At 51.4% G+C, this 17,201-nt stretch overlaps 1 pseudogene; it reads right to left on the bottom strand.

Annotated features, from left to right (window-relative positions):
• Positions 1-1,474: 1,474 nt before the first annotated feature.
• Positions 1,475-3,651, bottom strand: LOC134728500 (heat shock cognate 71 kDa protein-like; annotated as a pseudogene).
• Between the last annotated feature and the right edge of the window lie 13,550 nt (positions 3,652-17,201).

Genomic DNA, 17,201 nt, shown 5'->3' with positions numbered 1-17,201 from the left:
AGCACATGCAAGGGCCTGGAGCCTGGCGCACTCTGGGAAGAGAGGGAGGCCAGGCAGCTGCAGCGAAGCGTGAGGAGAGTAAACCATGTGTGAAGAGGCTTGAGGGGTAGCCAGCAGCCAGGATAAGGAGGGCCTTGTCACCCATGGGATGGAGTCTGGACTTGCTCCCAAGGCCATAGGGAGCCATGGAAAGGCTTTGAGCAAGAGGGTGCCATGACTTGATTTCATGAAAGTTCTAAGAGGATCCCTCGGCTGCTCAGTGGAGAATGAACCCTGGGGATGAGGGAGTTGGGAGTGGCAGAAGGGAGGCCAGAAGGGAGGCTGCAGTAACCAACCTGGGGAGAGATAGTGGTGGCCTGGGATGGGGAAGTGGTGGCAGAGATGGAGAAGTGATGGATTCAAGATATGGTTTGGAGGTAAAATCAGGACTTGATCTCGGTGGCCAAAGCCCAGTTCTAGTTCCCAAATTCCCCTTTTTAGTTCTTCTGACTCACTCTCTGCTCTCCACACCTCTCCTGTTCCCAGCCACAAAGATGCCTGGGTGTTCACAGTAGCCCAAACGGAGACACCCTGTGGTCCTCAGTGGATGGATGGATGGATAAACCAAAGGTGGCATATCTGGCCAGTTGCAGTGGCTCACACCTGTAATTCCAGCACTTTGAGAGGCCAAGGTGGGTGGATCACTTGAGGTCAGTAGTTTAGTTCAAGACCAGCCTGGGCAACATAGTGAGACCCTGTCTCTACAAAAAATACAAACAAAAAAATTGCCTGGAGTGGTGGCATGCACCTGTAGTCCCAGCTACTCAGGAAGCGGAGGTGGGAGGATTGCTTGAGTCCAGGAGGTTGAGGCTGCAGTGTGCCATGATTGTGCCACTGCACTCCAACCTGGGGAACAAAATGAGATCTTGTCTCAAAAAAAAAAAAAAAGTCAGGTATCCATACAAGGGAACATGATTCAGCCATAGAAAAGAAGAAGGACTGATATATGCCATGATGGGATGAGCCTCAAAACCACGATGCTAAGAGAAAAAGCCAGTCACAAAGAAACACGTAGTGTTGATTCCATTCATATGAAATGTCCGGAATAGGGAAACCCATAGAGACAGAGAGCAGATGGCTGGTTGCCAGGGGCTGGGGGGAGGGGCAATGGGGAGTGACTGCTTAATGGATACAGGGTTTTTCCTTTTGGGGTGATAAAAATGTTTTGGAATGATCAATGCTTCCAATTATCAAAGTAAAAAGGAAAAATAAAAGTTTTGGAACTTGATAGAGGTGGTACCTTTATAATGTTGTGAGTGTACTAAATGCTGCTGAATTGTCCACTTTATTCATGTATTTATTTCAAGATGGGGTCTCGCTCCATCACCCAGGCTGGAGTGCAGTGGAGTAATCATGGCTCACTGCAACCTCAACCTCCTGGGCTCAAGCAATCATTCTCCCACCACAGCCTCCTGAGCAGCTTGGAATACAGGTGCCTGCCACCCAGATTGGCTATTTTTTTGGGAGGTGCCAATTTTAAATAGTTTTATTTAAGACATTGCATTTTCCACTTAGAATACAGTGCTTATAAACTACAATGTTACTCCACATGTTCCATATAAGCATTGAGAATGTCCAGTAATTTACTCTAGCAACTCGACTTCATTTATTTATTTATTTATTTATTTATTGAGATAGAGTCCCACTCTGTCACCCAGGCTGGAGTGCAGTGGCGCAATCTCTGCTCACTGCAACCTCCGCCTCCCGGGTTCAAGCGATTCTCCTGCCTCAGCCTCCCGAGTAGCCAGGATTACAAGTGTGCACCACCATGCCCAGCTGATTTTTGTATTTTTAGTAGAGACAGGGTTTCACCACGTTGGCCAGGCTGATCTCGAACTCCTGACCTCAAGTGATTCACCTGCCTCAACCTCCCAAAGTGCTGGGATTACAGCCATGAGCTACTACACCTGGCCCCTAGCAGCTCAGCATTAAAACTGCCACAGAATTTGTTACAAATTTGGGTTCTTCAATGTTTTGACTATGTGGAATCATGTGATCTTTATATTGGGGTTGGCTTAATCAACCTCTTTTTTTTTTTTTTTTTTGAGATGGAGTCTCACTCTGTTTCCCAGGCTGGAGTGCAATGGTGCCATCTTGGCTCACTGCAGGCTCCGCCTCCTGGGTTCATGCCGTTCTCCTGCCTCAGCCTCCCGAGTAGCTGGGATTACAGGCACCCACCAGCACGCCCGGCTAATTTTTTGTATTTTTAGTAGAGACGGGGTTTCACTGTGTTAGCCAGGATGTTCTCGATCTCCTGACCTCGTGATCTGCTCACCTTGGCCTCCTAAAGTGCTGGGATTACAGGGGTAAGCCACCATGCCCGACCTAATCAACCTCTTAAATGGTTGTCCCTGAGGAAGTAGGGACACTACGTGTTTCTTTGTGACTGGCTTTGTCTCTTAGCATCGTGGTTTTGAGGCTCATCCCATTGTGGCTTGTAGCAGTCCTTCATTCTTTTCTATGGCTGAATCCCTGAGGAAGTAGGGAAGTAGAGGGAGGGGCTCCATGACCAGGGACTCCCCCAGGTGAGCCTCCTGGCGGTCCTCCTGCACTTGGGTGCAGCTTGGTAATGATGGGGTTACAGCCTTTCTCCAGCTCTTTCTGCTGATGATCAATTTCTTCCTTCTCTGTCATCTGATTCTTATGGAGCCAGTTGATAATTTCATTACACTTGTCAAGAATTTTCTGTTTGTCCTCACCATTAATCTTGCCTTGAATTTTCTCATCTTCAGCGGTGACTTTCCTGTTGAATGCATTGGATTCAAATGAATTCTTGACCCTCTGCTTCTCATCTTCAGCTTTGTACTGCTCATCTTCCTGGACCATACGCTCAATGTCCTTCTTGCTCAAACGGCCCTTGTCATTCATTAGTGATAGTAATCTTGTTCTGTTTTCCTGTACTATTTTTTATTTTTTTGAGACATTGCTCTCTTGCCCAGGCTAGAGTGTAGTGGCACAAACTCGGCTCATTGCAGCTTTGACTTCCTGGGCTCAACTGATCCTTCTGCCTCAGCACCCCCAAGTAGCTGAGACTACAGGTTCACCCTATCACACCTGGCTAATTTTTTTGTATTGTTTTGTAGAAATGGGGTTTCACCATTGTTGCTCAGGATGGTCTCAAACTCCTGGGCTCAAGCAATCCACTTGCTTTGGCCTCCCAACATGCTAGGATTACAGGCGTGAGCCACCACACCCAGCTTCCTATACTTTTGTCCACAGCAGAGACACTGAGGATGTCACTAGCATCAGTGTCAAGTGACTTCAGTGTGAGGAGCACTGTCACAGGAAGTATGCCCGTGAGTTCAAACTTGCCAAGCAGGCTGTTATCCTTGCTCACGGCACGCTCGCCTTCATAAACCTGAGTAAGCACAGCAGGCTGGTTGCCAGAGCAGGTAGTGAAGGTCTGCGTCTGCTTGGTAGGAATGGTAGTATTATGCTTAACAAGGACTGTTGTGACTCTGCCAGCAGTTTCAATGGAAGGGAAAGAGGAGTGACATCCAGGAGCAATGAGTCTTGAACATTTTCTGATTTTCTGATCTGTTTGTCTCCAGATCAGATGGCTGCCTGGGTAGCTGGATCGTAAGAAACAGCTTCATCAGGGTCAATGCTCCTATGCAGTTTTGTTTGTTTTTTTGAGACAGGCTCTCCTACTGTTGCCCACGCTGGAGTGCAGTGGCACAGTCATGGCCCACTGCAGTGTCAACCTCCTGGGCTCAAGTGATCCTCCTGCCTCAGCCTCCCAAACTGTTGGGATTACAGGCATGAGCCACCATGCCCAGCCTTCAGTTCTTTTCTATTGAAGAAGTCTTGGGCAAGCTCTGAATCTTGCAGTTAGAAGCCAAACCAGCAACCAGGGTGATGTCATGAATCTGTGACTTGTCTAGTTTGGCGTCTCAAAGGGCTTCTTCTACGGGGTCCAGGATGCTATGGAACAGGTCAGCATTCAATTCTTCAAATCGGGCATGGTAATGGAGGTATAGATGTCAATTCCTGCCTAGAGAGAATCAATCTCAATACTGGCCTGGGTGTTGGAAGACAGAGTATGTTTTGCATGTTCACAAGCCGCATGAAGGCGTGCGGGCAGCTCTTTCTTTTTCTTTTCTTTTTTTTTTTTTGAGACGGAGTCTCCCTCTGTCACCCAGGCTGGAGTGCAGTGGCCCAATCTCTGCTCACTGCAATCTCTGCCTCCCGGGTTCAAGCAATTTTCATGCCTCAGCCTCCTGAATAGCTGGGATTACAGGCGCCCACCAGTACGCCTGGCTAATTTTTGAAAAAAAAAAAATTATTTTTTGAGACAGAGTCTTGCTCCTGTCACCCATGCTGGAGTGCAATGATGCGATCTTGGCTCACTGCAACCTCCGCCTCCTGGGTTCAAATGATTCTCTTACCTCAGCCTCCCAAGTAGCTGGGATTTCAGGTGCCTGCCACCACACCCAGCTAATTTTTTTTTTTTTTTTGAGATGGAGTCTCGTTCTGTCGTCCAGGCTGGAGTGCAATGGTGCGATCTCGGCTCACTGCCACCTCCGCTTCCCGGGTTCAAGCGATTCTTCTGCCTCAGCTTCCCAACTAGCTGGGACTACAGGAACGTGCCACCATGCCCGGCTAATTTTTTGTATTTTTAGTAGAGTTGGGGTTTCACCATGTTAGCCAGGATGGTCTCAATCTCCTGACTTCGTGATCCACCCGCCTCAGCCTCCCAACGTGCTGGGATTACAGGCATAAGCCACCGTGCCCAGCCATACCCGGCTAACTTTTGTATTTTTAGTAGAGATGGGGTTTCACCATTTTGGCCAGGCTGGTCTTGAACTCCTGACCTCAATGATCCAACCACCTTGGCCTCCCGAAGTACTGGGATTGTAGGTATGAGCCACCATGCCCGGCCAGCTCTCCTGTTCTCACTGAGGTCCTTCTTATGCTTGCACTTGAGCTCAGCAATGCAACGGCTGTCCATTTGGTTGCAAAGTCTTCTCCACCTTCTCCAGCTGTAGATTTGACTTCAAAAATTTCATCCTCAATAGTGAGGACTGACACATCAAAAGTGCCACATCCCACACGCCTATAGTCCTGCTACTTAGGAGGCCAAGGTGGGAGGCTCTCTTGATACCAGGAGGTTGAGACCAGCCTGGGCAACATAGTGAGACCTCATCTCTACAAAAAATAAACAAAAATCAGCTGGGCATGGTGGCAAACAACTGTAATCCCAGCTATTTGGGAGGCTGAGGTGGGAGGATTGCTTGAGCTCAGGAGAGCAATGTTGTAGTAAGCCAAGATCATGCCGCTGCACTCCAGCCTGTGTGACAGAATGAGACCTTGTCTCAAAAAATAAAATAAAATAAATAAATAAAATTTTAAAAAGTGCTACCTCCCAGGTCAAAGATCAACACATTTCTTTCAGTTCCAACCTTTTGGTTTAAGCCATAAGCAATAGCAGCAGTAGTTGGCTCGTTGCTAATTCTAAGTCCATTGAGACCAGCAATAGTTCTAGCATCTTTTTGGTAGCCTGATGCTGAGTCATTAAAGTAGGCTGGCACTGTGAGCACAGCATTGGTAACAGTCTTTCCAAGGTAGGCTTCTGCAATTTCCTTCATCTTTGTCACAACCATAGGGGACATCTCTGGATAGAAGTTTTTTGTTTTGAGACAGGGTCTCGTTCTGTTGCCCAGGTTGGAGTGCAGTAGCGTGATCATGGCTCACTGCAGCCTTGACCTCCTGGGTTCAAGCAATCTTCCCGCCTCAGCCTCCTGAGTAGCTGGGACTAGAGGTACACGCCACCACACCTGGCTAATTTTTGTATTTTTAGTACAGACAGGGTTTCACCATGTTGCCCAGGCTGGTCTCGAACTCCTGGGCTCAAGCAATCCACCCGCCTCAGCCTCTCAAAGTGCTGGGATTACAGGTGTGAGCCACCACACCTGGCCTGAAGCTTTTTGTTTTTCCCTTGTTCTCTCCTTGGACCTTGGGTCTGCCAGCATCACTCACCACCATGAAGGGCCAGTGCTTCTTATCAGACCAGACAACAGTATGATCAAATCTGCATCCAATAAGATGTTGGCCATCAAAAACTGTGTTGTTGGGGTTCATTGCAACTTGATTCTTTATGGCATCACCAATCAATCGTTCAGTAGCCGTAAAGGTGACGTAGCTTGGAGTGGTTCACTTTCCCCAATCACTGACAATTAACTTTACCTTTTTGTGCTGGACAATACCCACACAAGAGTTGGTGGAACCAAGATCAACACTAAATGCAGTTCCCTTAGAAAACGGTTGCTGGCATGCAGGCCTGGCTCAGATTGTGAAGAGAGACATAGGAACCCTAAAAGCAGTGGCCATATTCAATGAGACCCTAATTAAAAAAAATTTTGGAGAGATGGGATCTCATTGTATTGCCCAGGCTGGTCTCTAGCTCCCAGGCTCAAAGTGATCTTCCCGCCTTGGGCTCCCAAAGTGTTAGGATTACAGGCGTGAGCCACCATGCCTGGCCCTAAATTATTCACTTTAAAATGGTTAACTTTTTGTTTTGTGAATTTTCCCTCAATTAAAATAATGAATAAAAGGAACCCCCCGCAACCCCCGACCAAAAAAAAAAAAAGCCAGGCTCATGCTTTCTGATGTCTGCCTCCTTCACCCAGGTCAACCTTTGACTCCAGCATGAGGGGCTCTGAGAACCAAGATTCGCAGGCCCCCTGGAATTTCACCCACATCAAGGCCCATATGTCCATATGCCTGGCATTTTCCTTTCCTGGTGAACGTCTAGACTTGGGGATACTCCACCTTGCCCTTCCTGCCCTGGGAATGATGCCAGCATTAGTGCTGGCCCGGAATCCAGGGGCTCCACTGATGCTGCCTGGTAGCCTTCTCCCTCCACATCTTCCCTCTGCACTGGCTTCACTATCAGGCAGGCTCTGTCCCATCGGGGCAGGTGTTGCTCCTCCCACTTAACAGGGTCTCAGGTCTGAGCCTGGCTGGCCAGGCATGGGTCACATGTCTATCCTTGAACCCCTCATCATAGCCAGGGGCACAGACCATTCTGATTGCCCAGGCAGAGGGAATGGGCAATATGCCTTCCATGGAAGAGTGTGTTTGTGTGTGTGTGTGTGTGTGTGTGTATGTGTGTGTGTGTGTCTTTCTGGGGGCACCACACATCTATTCTAATGGGCAATATGCCTTCCATGGAAGAGTGTGTGTGTGTGTGTGTGTGTGTGTGTGTGTGTGTGTGTGTGTCTTCCTGGGGGCACCACACATCTATTCTCCAAGGTCCACAAGCCCTGTCTCCCTGAAAAGAGTGAAGCCCAGAGCAGGGAGGGGCTTCCCCAGGATCACACAACCAAGAGTCCCTGACCTGACCAGGCATTCATTTCCCCATGCCGTGGGTCAAAGGCTCAGGGACCTTCTCTCTGACTGTGACCAACAACGCATTGAGCCAGGGCAGACCTGTGAAATGTGAGGCACACACAAAGTATGGGATCTGAGTTTGCTGACAGCATGGTGGAAGTGGATAAGAGGCCTTGGGGAAGGGGACAGGGTGTGGGAAGCTCAGCGGGAAACCCTACCCTGCTAGAACATCCATAGCCAGGGCTGGCCTGGGAGCCTGCCTTCACATGAGAAGGTGGGACTGTCTTTTTGTGGGTACTCTCTTCGTCTAACAAGCACTTAGCGAAGATCTGGTGTGTGCCACATGCTGGGAACATGGCAGTGCTAAAACAAAAGCCTCAGCTTTCATGGAGATTACATCCCAGAGGTGGCGCTCCATTCATCCCACAAGCATTTACTGAGCACCTACTGTGTGCTAGGTATGGAGACAGGTGTTGGAGATCTGGTGGTGGGCAAGAAGATAAAGATTCCTGTGTTTATGGACACCAAACAGATAAAAAGACAAGAAACTTCTCAGGCGGTGATGAGAGCTGTGGAGAAAATGAAATCAGCAAGGGTTGGCAATGATGGGGGTGGCCATAGAGCAGGTAGTCAAGGAGGCCTTCCTAGAAGAGGTGATTTTGGCTGTTTCACATGTAATGAGTCTCTCCGCATATTTAAAACCAAACTTATACTCTTTTCTCTGAGTCCTGGTCCTGTCCCCCTGCTCAAGTTGCTGAGATGTCCAGACCAGGAACCTAGCCACTGCATCGATTCCTCCCATCCCTTCACCTCCCACTTCTAACCTGTGACCATCTTGTACAGTTTTTCAACGCTGTTCCCTTTTCCAAGCCACCATCATCTTTCACTTGGACCCAGCCAGCATCTTTTGCTCAGAATCTCAATGTTTGAGAGGCATCCAGGTTGTCGCATGTCTTTCTTCTTCTTCTTTTTTTTTTTTTGAAATGGAGTTTCGCTCTTGTTGCCCAGGCTGGAGTGCAATGGCACAATCTTGGCTTACTGCAACCTCCGCCTCCTGGGTTCAAGCCATTCTCCTGTCTCAGCTTCCCGAGTAGCTGGGATTACAGGCATGCGCCACCACGCCCAGCTAATTTTGTATTTTTAGTAGAGATGGGGTTTCTCCATGTTAGTCAGGCTGGTCTCAAACTCCCGACCTCAGGTGATCTGCTTGCCTCTGCCTCCCAAAGTGCTGGGATTACAGGCGTGAGCCACCGCACCCAGCCTCTTCTTTTTTTTTTGAGACAGGATCTCGTTCTGCCACCCAGGCTAGAGTGCAGTGGCATGATCACAGCTCACTGCAGCCTCAACCTCCCAGGATCAGGCGATCTTCCCACCTCAGCCCCTCAGTACCTGGAACCACAGGTATGTGCCACCAAGCCTGGCTAATATTTTTATTATTTGTAGAGATGGGGGTCTCCCTATGTTGCCCAGGCTGGTCTTGAACTCCTGAGCTCAAACAATCCTCCTGCCTTGGGCTCCCAAAGTGCTGGGATTATAGATGTGAGCCACTGTGCCCAGCCCCTTTCCTTTTTTTAATTGTGGAAAAGTACAGGTAACATAAAACTTACCATTTTATCCTGGATCTGGTTTTGTGTCTGACAAACACACACACACACATACACACACACACACACCCCACACCTCTGATTTTAACCATTCTAAACTGCTAAGCTGTACAATTCAATGTTATTAAGTACATTCACTTTGTTGGGCAACCATCATCACTATCTAGTTCCAGAACTTTTTCATCCCCGCAAATGGAAACATCATGCTGGTTGGCAGTTATTCCTTACCTACCAACCCTGGGCAACCACAAATATTTCTTGCTCTTTGGATTTCTCTCTCCTGGTTATTTGTTTTGTTTTGTTTTGAGACAGAGTCTCCCTTTGTCACCCAGTCTTGAGTGCAGTGGCACAATCTTGGCTCACTGCAACCTCCACCTCCTGGGTTCAAGCGATTCTCCTGCCTCAGCCTCCCGAGTAGCTGGGACTACAGGCACACGCCACAACACCCAACTAATTTTTGTATTTTTAGTAGAGGCGAGGTTTCACCATGTTGGCCAGGCTGGTCTCAATCTCCTGACCTCAGGTGATCCGCCCGCCTCGGCCTCCCAAAGTGCTGGGATTATAGGCATGAGCCATCGTGGCTGGCTCTCCTGGTTATTTAATGTCAATGGAAACTTTATTTCTTTTCATGGCTAAGCACTATTCCATCAAATGGATGTACCACAATTTGTTTCTCCATATATCTGTGGATGAATATTTGAGTTGTTGCTAGTTTCTGGTGTTTCTGAATAAAGTTGCTATGAATAGTCACATACAGGTCTTTGTGTGGTCATGTTTTCATTTCTCTTTGGTAAATACTTTGGAGTGGGATTACTGGGTTGTACATGGTGAGTTTCTGTTCTTTTTTTTTTTTTTTTTTTTTGAGACAGACTCTTGCTCTGTCACCCAGGCTGGAGTGCAGTGGTGCAATCTTGGCTCACTGCAACCTCCGCCTCCCAGGTTCAAACAAGCCTCAGGCTCCTGAGTAGCTGGGACAACAGGCGCACGCCACCACGCCTGCCTAATTTTTGTATTTTTAGTAGAGATGGGGTTTCGCCGTATTGGTCAGGCTGGTCTTGATCCTGACCTCAGGCGATCCACTCATCTTGGCCTCCCAAACTGCTGGGATTACAGGCGTGAGCTACTGCACCCGGCCTTTTTATTTTTTTTTTTGAGACAGAGTCTTGCTCTGTCACCCAGGCTGGAGTGCAGTGGTGCGATCTCGGCTCACTGCAACCTCCACCTCCCAGGTTCAAGCGATTCTCCTGCCTCAGCCTCCCAAGTAGCTGGGATTACAGGTGCCCACCACCACGCCCAGCAAACTTTTGTATTTTTAGTAGAGATGGGGTTTCACCATGTTGACCAGGCTGGTTTCAAACTCCTGACCTCAGGTGAATCCGCCCACCTCAGCCTCCCACAGTGCTGGGATTACAGGCATGAGCCACCTTGCCTGGCAGAGTTTCTGTTCATTTTTACAAGAAATTGCCAATTTGTTTTCCAGAGTGGCTATACCATTCTACCTTCCCATCAGCAGTATGGAAGTTCAGTTGTTCCACATCCTCACCAGCACTTGGTGTTGTCAGTCTTTTTAATTTTGGCCTTTCTAATTGGAACATGGTATTAGCTCATTTGGTTTCAATTTGCATTTCTCTGATGTGTAATGACACTGGGCATCTTTTCATTGCTTATTAGCCAGTATATCATATTATAGCTTTTTTTTTTTGAGACAGAGTCTCACTCTGTGTCGCCCAGGCTGGAGTGCAGTTGCGCAATCTTGGCTCACTGCAAGCTCTGCCTCCCGGGTTCACGCCATTCTCCTGCCTCAGCCTCCCAAGTAGCTGGGACTACAGGCGCACGCCACCATGCCCAGCTAATTTTTTGTATTTTTAGTAGAGACGGGTTTTCACCAGGTTAGCCAGGATATTCTCAATCTCCTGACCTTGTGATCCACCCACCTCGGCCTCCCAAAGTGCTGGGATTACAGGCATGAGCCACCACACCCGGCCCATATTACAGCTTTTTATAAAATATCTGTTAACATCTTTTGCCTGGGCCAGGCATGGTGGCTCATGCCTGTAATCCCAGCACTTCAGGAGGCCGAGGTGGGAGGATTGCTTGAGTGTAGGAGTTTGAGACCAGCCTGGGCAACATGGTGAAACTCCGTCTCTACCAAAAATACAAAAAAAAAAAAAAAAAAAAAAAAAAAATTAGCCAGGCATGGTGGCGTGCGCCTGTAGTCCCAGCTATTTGGGAGGCTGAGATGGGAGGATGGTTTGAGCCTGGGAGGCAGAGGTTGTCGTGAGCGGAGATCATGCCATTGAACTCTAGCCTGGGCAACAGGACCAAACCCTGTCTCAAACACACACACACACACATCTTTTGCCTGTCTTTAGATTGGGTTGCTTATCTTATTATTGGGTTGTAAGACTTCATTATATAGATCTGGCATTCAGATTCTGTTAGATATATATATCAAGAAAATTTTTTTTCTCAGTTAGTTGGTGGCTTATCTTTTTGTTTCTCTGATGGTATCTTTCCTTTCCTTTCCTTTTCCTTTTCCTTTCCCTTTTCCTTCCTCCTTCCGTCCCTCCCTCCCTCCCTCTCTCTCTCTTTTTAAACAGGTTTTAAAAACAACCTTTATCTTTTTTAAAGTCAATATGGGCCGGGTGCAGTGGCTCACACCTATAACCCCAGCACTTTGGGAGGGTGAGGCCGGCAGATCACCTGAGGTCAGGAGTTCGAGACCAGCATGGCCAACATGGCAAAACTCTGTCTCTACTAAAAACACAAAAATTAGCCAGGCATGGTGGCACACACCTGTAGTCCCAGCTACTTGGGAGGCTGAGGCAGGAGAAATGCTTGAACCCAGGAGGTGGAGGTTGCAGTGAGCTGAGATTGCACTCCGGCCTGGGCAACAGGGCAAAATCCTGTCTCAAAAAAACAAAACAAAAAAAACCCCCAAACCTACTGAAGTCCAATTTTTATTTTTTTCTAGTTTATGCTCTTTGAGTCTTAAGAAATCTTTATCCTAAAGTTGTAAAGATTTTCTATTTTATTATTTTTAGTTCCTTTTTTTTTTTTTTTTTGAGGTAGAGTCTTGCCCTGTGGCCCAGGCTGGAGTGCAATGGCGCGATCTTGGCTCGGTGCAACCTCCACCTCCCGGGTACAAGTGATTCTCCTGCCTCAGCCTCCCGAGTAGCTGGGATTACAGGCATGTGCCACCATGCCTGGCTAATTTTGTGTTTTTTTTTTTTTTGTTTTTGTTTTTTGAGACAGAGTCTCGCTCTGTCGTCCAGGCTGGAGTGCAGTAGTGCAATCTCAGCTACTGCAACCTCCACCTCCAGGGTTCAAGCAATTCTTCTGCCTCAGCCTCCCAAGTAGCTGGGACTACAGGCACACGCCACCACGCCCGGCTAATTATTTTTATTTTTAATAGAGCCAGGGTTTCACCATATTGGTAAGGCTGGTCTTGAACTCCTGACCTCAGGTGATCCACCCGCCTCGGCCTCCCAAAGTGCTGGGATTACAGGCATGAGCCACCATGCCCGGCCCAATTTTTTGTATCTTTAGTAGAGATGAGGTTTCACCTTGTTGGCCAGGCTGGTCTCAAACTCCTGACCTCATGATCTGCCCGCCTCGGCCTCCCAAAATGCTGGGATTACAGGTGTGAGCCATCGTGCCCGACCTTATTTACTTATTTTTTAGAGACAGGGTCTCACTCTGTCGTTCAGGCTGGGGTGCAGTGGCGTGATCCTAGTTCACTGTGGCCTTGACCTCCTGGGCTCAAGCGATCCTCCTGCCTCAGGTTCCTGAGTAGCTGGGACTACAGGCATGCGCCACCACATCCAGCTAATTAAAAAACAATTTTTTAAGAGATGGGTTCTTACTATTTTGCCCAGGCTGGTCACTAACTCAGGCGATCCTCGCACCTTGTTTGGCCTCCCAAAGTGCTGAGATTACAGGCATGAGCCATTGTGCCTGGCCGCCCCTATTTTCTTCTAGAGATTTTAGAGTTTAGCTTTTATGTGCAAGAGTTTGATGTATTTTGAGTTAATTTTTATGTATGGCATGAGGTAAGTATCAAGGCTGTTTTTTTCTATACGAATATCCAGTTATTCCAGCTCAATTTGATGAAAAGACTAATCTGGATTTTTCCCTTCGAATCTCCATTTTCCCCACTACTTAGGTCCAAAAGTTGAGAGTCCTTTTTATTTTTATTTTTTATTTTTTGTAGAGACGAGGTCTCCACCCACCTTGGCCTCCCAAAGTTCTGGGATTGCTGGTGTGAGCCACTGTGTCCAGCCCTGGGTAATATTTTTATTATTTGTAGAGATGGGGTCTCCCTGTGTTGCCCAAGCTGGTCTCAAACTCCCAGGCTCAAGTGATCCTCCTGCCTCGGCTTCCCAAAGTGCTGGGATTACAGATGTAAGCCAGCATACCTGGCCCTGGAGTTCTTTTTTTTCTTTTCTTTTTTTTTGTTTTTTGAGACAGAGTTTTGCTCTGTCGCCCGGGCTGGAGTGCAGTGGGGTGATCTCAGCTCACTGCATCCTCTGCCTCCCGGGTTTAAGCAATTCTCTGCCTCAGTCTCTCGAGTAGCTGGGATTACAGGCACCCACTACCACGCCTGGCTAATTTTTTTGGTATTTTTAGTAGAGACGGGGTTTCACCATCTTGGCCAGGCTGATCTCGAACTCCTGACCTTGTGATCCACCCACCTTGGCCTCCCAAAGTACTGGGATTACAGGCGTGAACCACTGTGCCCGGCCCCTGGAGTTATTCTTTTTATTTATTTATTTATTTATTTATTTATTTTTATTTTTATTTTTTTAATTGATCATTCTTGGGTGTTTCTCGCAGAGGGGGAACTGGCAGGGTCACAGGACAATAGTGGAGGGAAGGTCAGCAGATAAACAAGTGAACAAAGGTCTCTGGTTTTCCTAGGCAGAGGACCCTGCGGCCCTCCGCAGTGTTTGTGTCCCTGGGTACTTGAGATTAGGGAGTGGCGATGACTCTTAACCAGCATGCTGCCTTCAAGCATCTGTTTTAACAAAGCACATCTTGCACCACCCTTAATCCATTCAACCCTGAGTGGACATAGCACATGTTTCAGAGAGCACAGGGTTGGGGACAAGGCCACAGATCAACATGATCCCAAGGCAGAAGAATTTTTCTTAGTACAGAACAAAATGAAAAGTCTCCCATGTCTACCCCTTTTCACACAGACACGGCAACCATCCGATTTCTCGATCTTTTCGCCACCTTTCCCCCTTCTTTCTATTCCACAAAACCGCCACTGTCATCATGGCCCGTTCTCAATGAACTGTTGGGCACATCTCCCAGACGGGGTGGTGGCCGGGCAGAGGCGCCCCTCACCTCCCGGACGAGGCGGCTGGCCGGGTGGGGGGCTGACCCCCCCACCTCCCTCCCGGACGGGGTGGCTGGCCGGGCGGGGGGCTGAGCCCCCCACCTCCCTCCCGGACGGGGCGGCTGGCCGGGCAGGGGGCTGACCCCCCAACCTCCCTCCCGGACGGGGCGGCTGGCCGGGCGGGGGGCTGAGTCCCCCACCTCCCTCCCGGACGGGGCGGCTGGCCGGGCAGGGGGGCTGACCCCCCCCACCTCCCTCCCGGCCCGGGCGGCTGGCTGGGCAGAGGGGCTCCTCACTTCCCAGTAGGGGCGGGCGGGCAGAGGCGCCCCTCACCTCCCAGACGGGGCGGCTGGCCGGCTGACCCCCCCACCTCCCTCCCGGACAGGGCGGCTGGCCGGGCGGGGGGCTGGGCCCCCCACCTCCCTCCCGGCCGGGGCGGCTGGCTGGGCGGGGGGCTGACCCCCCCACCTCCCTCCCGGACGGGGCGGCTGGCTGGGCAGAGGGGCTCCTCACTTCCCAGTAGGGGCGGCCGGGCAGAGGCGCCCCTCACCTCCCGGACGGGGTGGCTGGCCGGGTGGGGGGCTGAGCCCCCCACCTCCCTCCCGGACGGGGTGGCTGGCCGGGCGGGGGGCTGACCCCCCCACCTCCCTCCCGGACAGGGCGGCTGGCCGGGCAGAGGGGCTCCTCACTTCCCAGTAGGGGCGGCCGGGCAGAGGCGCCCCTCTCCTCCCGGATGGGGCGGCTGGCCGGGCGGGGGGCTGAGCCCCCCACCTCCCTCCCGGACGGGGCGGCTGGCCGGGTGGGGGGCTGACCCCCCAACCTCCCTCCCGGACGGGGCGGCTGGCCGGGCGGGGGGCTGGGCCCCCCACCTCCCTCCCGGACGGGGCGGCTGGCCGGGCAGAGGGGCTCCTCACTTCCCAGTAGGGGCGGCCAGGCAGAGGCGCCCCTCACCTCCCGGACGGGGTGGCTGGCCGGGTGGGGGGCTGAGCCCCCCACCTCCCTCCCGGACGGGGTGGCTGGCCGGGCGGGGGGCTGACCCCCCCACCTCCCTCCCGGACAGGGCGGCTGGCCGGGCAGAGGGGCTCCTCACTTCCCAGTAGGGGCGGCCGGGCAGAGGCGCCCCTCACCTCCCGGATGGGGCGGCTGGCCGGGCGGGGGGCTGAGTCCCCCACCTCCCTCCCGGACGGGGCGGCTGGCCGGGTGGGGGGCTGACCCCCCCACCTCCCTCCTGGACGGGGCGGCTGGCCCGGCAGGGGGCTGATCCCCCACCTCCCTCCCGGACGGGGTGGCTTGCGGGCGGAGACGCTCCTCATTTCCCAGATGGGGTGGCAGCCAGGCGGTGGGGCTCCTCACTTCTCAGACGGGGCGGTTGCCAGGCAGAAGGTCTCCTCACTTCTCAGATGGGGCGGCCGGGCAGAGACGCTCCTCACCTCCCAGACGGGGTCGCGGCCTGGCCGAGGCGCTCCTTACATCCCAGATGGGGCGGCGGGGCAGAGACGCTCCCCACATCTCAGACGATGGGCGGCTGGGCAGAGACGCTCCTCACTTCCCAGGTGGGATGGCGGCTGGGCAGAGACGCTCCTCACTTTCCAGACTGGGCAGCCAGGCAGAGGGGCTCCTCACATCCCAGACGATGGGCGGCCAGGCAGAGACGCTCCTCACTTCCCAGACGGGGTGGTGGCCGGGCAGAGGCTGCAATCTCCGCACTTTGTGGGGGCCAAGGCAGGCGGCTGGGAGGTGGAGGCCGTAGCGAGCCGAGATCACGCCACTGCACTCCAGCCTGGGCACCATTGAGCACTGAGTTAACAAGACTCCGTCTGCAATCCCGGCACCTCGGGAGGCCGAGGCTGGCGGATCACTCGCGGCTAGGAGCTGGAGACCAGTCCGGCCAACACAGCGAAACCCCGTCCCCACCAAAAAAACATGAAAACCAGTCAGGCGTGGCGGCGCGCGCCTGCAATCGCAGGCACTCGGCAGGCTGGGGCAGGAGAATCAGGCAGGGAGGCTGCAGCGAGCCGAGATGGCAGCAGTACAGTCCAGCTTTGGCCCGGCATGAGAGGGAGACCGTGGAAAGGAGAGGGAGAGGGAGACGGGAGAGGGAGAGGGAGACGGGAGAGGGAGATGGGAGACGGGCGACAGGAGACGGGAGAGGGAGACGGGAGAGGGAGACGGGAGAGGGAGGTGGAGTTATTCTTAACTCCTTTTCTTCCTTCCTCTCTCTCTGTCTCTCTCTGATTCCCCACATGCAACCTATCATCAAATTTTACATATATCTTAAATATATATTAATGTGGTTTGGCTGTGTCCCCACTGAAATCTCAACTTGAATTGTATCTCCCAGAATTCCCATGTGTTGTGGGAGGGACCCTGGGGGAGGTCATCGAATCATGGGGGCTGGTCTTTCCCGTGTTATTCTCATGAGAGTGAATAAGTTTCATGAGATCTGATGGGTTTATCAGGGGTTTCTGCTTTTGCTTCTTCCTCATTTTCTCCTGCCGCCACCATGTAGGAAGTGCCTTTCGCCTCCTGCCATGACTCTGAGGCCTCCGCAGCCACGTGGAACTGTAAATCCAATTAAACCTCTTTTTGGCCGGGCGCAGTGGCTCACGCCTGTAATCCCAGCACTTTGGGAGGCTGAGGAGGGCAGATCAAGAGGTCAGGAGTTCGACACTTGGACACAGGATGGGGAACATCACACACCAGGGCCTGTCGTGGGGTGGGGGGAGGGGGGAGGGATAGCATTAGGAGATGTACCTAATGTAAATGACGAGTTAATGGGTGCAGCACACCAACATGGCACATGTATACATATGTAACGAACCTGCACATTGTGCACATGTACTGTAGAACTTAAAGTATTAAAAAAAAAAAAAGAGGTCAGG

The sequence above is a fragment of the Pan paniscus genome, chromosome 10, assembly GCF_029289425.2.
Source record: "Pan paniscus chromosome 10, NHGRI_mPanPan1-v2.0_pri, whole genome shotgun sequence".
Classification (NCBI taxonomy): Eukaryota; Metazoa; Chordata; class Mammalia; order Primates; family Hominidae; genus Pan; species Pan paniscus.
The sequence above is the reverse complement of the archived record's forward strand: the minus strand, read 5'-3'. Positions and strand labels throughout refer to the sequence as shown.